Raw genomic sequence first — 2500 nt, 5'->3', positions numbered from 1 at the left:
ACCCTCAGACAGGCGTGGCCCCGGGAAGAACCCGGGGCCGCAAAGTGCGTTCAAAGTGTCGATGATCAATGTGTCCTGCAATTCACATTAATTCTCGCAGCTAGCTGCGTTCGTCATCGACGCACGAGCCGAGTGATCCACCGTCAAGAGTTGTCTGAGTTTGTTTTAGGTCTCTCCCTCGCCAGAGGAAAGCGACCCGGACCGCACATACGCTCCCCACCTTGAGCTACAGCCACCTGCACGCCGGCGTGCGGGCGGAGCAGGGTGGCGTGAAGCGATGGGGAGCACCATCCTGGTGCGGCCCGCAGAAACATACGTCTATTGGGGGGAGGAGGACAGGGCGCCCAAGAGGCGATGCGTGCCCCAACGCACCGCAGCGACGGAGGCAGGATCACCGCCACCATGTCGCCCGCCTAGTATCACGAGGCGTGCAGCAGCTTTGCCCTAGGAAAAGCAGAGGCGGGAACGGGCACCGGCCATCGGTTCGGCAGCGTCACTGACGCGTGCACGTGGCGGCGTGTCGGCGAGCGGACTTCCTGCGAGGAGGCGGGGGCGGCACTCGCCCGAGCAGACGCCCGCCCGGCCCAGCCACCGCCGAGGTGGACTGGGAGTCGCGGCAACGGCTCGTCATACTCGTTCCCACACTCACAGCGCAGCTTGCCCGCAAGCCACCGACCACCGATCGACGCCAGGCGCCCCGACCGAGAGCGGGATCGCTCGTTCGCCCTGCTGGCAGTTCGCTGGGGATCACTACTGCACGGAGCTCGGAGACCGACGGGCGGCAACTCGAGAGTCTTTAAACCACCACCCCCATCCCGCAAGTGCAAAGAGGCTGTATACGCACAGACGGGTGAGGGGAATAGGTACCCCGTCGGGTTTGAAGGGAGCGTGACTAGATAGCAACGATGTAAACCCAGCCGATTTGGGAGCGAAAGACCGGCGCCTGCATCACCGGCTTCGTTTCCCGTGGCTGGAGAGTACACCGAAACCCTCCGTCTGTCGCGAGCTCCCGACGACGCGGTGCCGCCAAGCAGCAGGGCCGGACCTGGTGTGGCTCCCCTCGTCGATCACAGACCGGTCGGCACTACTGACGAGACGGTGGAACGGGCTTCGCCCCTTGTGACGAAGGGTGATGCGAACCCGCCCGCCCGCGTGCGTTCGGGGTGGACTCGGCAAACGGAGATTTGAAATCGGAAAGTGTCCTCCTGCCCCGCGCAGGTAGGCGCCCAACAGTTGTGGGGGGTTTGGCGGTGACCACGGCTGCAGGGCCTGCTACCCCGACGAGCTCTCCTGCTGGCCCCGAAACCACCCTCGCGAGACAAGTTGAAACGGAAACGGGCGTACCCCCAAGCCGACGATCCTTTCTTATTTGTTACTTTTTTTTTCACTTGCTCGAGTTGTGGCGATTTGGCGGTGACCACGGCTGCAGGGCCTGCTACCCCGACGAGCTCTCCTGCTGGCCCCGAAACCACCCTCGCGAGACAAGTTGAAACGGAAACGGGCGTACCCCCAAGCCGACAGAGATCCTTTCTTATTTGTTACTTTTTTTTTTCACTTGCTCGAGTTGTGGGGGTTTGGCGGTGACCACGGCTGCAGGGCCTGCTACCCCGACGAGCTCTCCTGCTGGCCCCGAAACCACCCTCGCGAGACAAGTTGAAACGGAAACGGGCGTACCCCCAAGCCGACGATCCTTTCTTATTTGTTACTTTTTTTTTTCACTTGCTCGAGTTGTGGGGGTTTGGCGGTGACCACGGCTGCAGGGCCTGCTACCCCGACGAGCTCTCCTGCTGGCCCCGAAACCACCCTCGCGAGACAAGTTGAAACGGAAACGGGCGTACCCCCAAGCCGACGATCCTTTCTTATTTGTTACTTTTTTTTTCACTTGCTCGAGTTGTGGGGGTTTGGCGGTGACCACGGCTGCAGGGCCTGCTACCCCGACGAGCTCTCCTGCTGGCCCCGAAACCACCCTCGCGAGACAAGTTGAAACGGAAACGGGCGTACCCCCAAGCCGACGATCCTTTCTTATTTGTTACTTTTTTTTTCACTTGCTCGAGTTGTGGGGGTTTGGCGGTGACCACGGCTGCAGGGCCTGCTACCCCGACGAGCTCTCCTGCTGGCCCCGAAACCACCCTCGCGAGACAAGTTGAAACGGAAACGGGCGTACCCCCAAGCCGACAGAGATGCTTTCGCTCCTGTTACTTTTTTTTTCACTTGCTCGAGTTGTGGGGGTTTGGCGGTGACCACGGCTGCAGGGCCTGCTACCCCGACGAGCTCTCCTGCTGGCCCCGAAACCACCCTCGCGAGACAAGTTGAAACGGAAACGGGCGTACCCCCAAGCCGACAGAGATCCTTTCGTACTTGAACCAACACAAAGTTTGTCACGTTTTATTTTTACGAGTGATCGACCGTCAAGATTTGTCTCTGAGTTTGCTTAAGGTCTCTCCCTCGCCAGAGGAAAGCCACCCGGACCGCACATACACTCCCCACCTTTAGCAGCAGC

At 60.7% G+C, this 2500-nt stretch overlaps 1 non-coding gene across 1 annotated transcript in view; it reads right to left on the bottom strand.

Moving 5' to 3' along the window:
- The window catches only part of LOC140474834 (5.8S ribosomal RNA), a 154-nt gene extending 2 nt beyond the window's left edge, over window positions 1-152 (bottom strand). The window contains exon 1 of the ribosomal RNA XR_011959457.1: window positions 1-152. This exon is cut by the window's left edge and continues 2 nt beyond it. This is a non-coding gene — a ribosomal RNA (5.8S ribosomal RNA).
- Between the last annotated feature and the right edge of the window lie 2348 nt (window positions 153-2500).

This window comes from Chiloscyllium punctatum, unplaced genomic scaffold (genome assembly GCF_047496795.1).
Source record: "Chiloscyllium punctatum isolate Juve2018m unplaced genomic scaffold, sChiPun1.3 scaffold_1204, whole genome shotgun sequence".
Lineage (NCBI taxonomy): Eukaryota > Metazoa > Chordata > Chondrichthyes > Orectolobiformes > Hemiscylliidae > Chiloscyllium > Chiloscyllium punctatum.
This window is presented reverse-complemented; position numbering and strand designations above follow the sequence as displayed.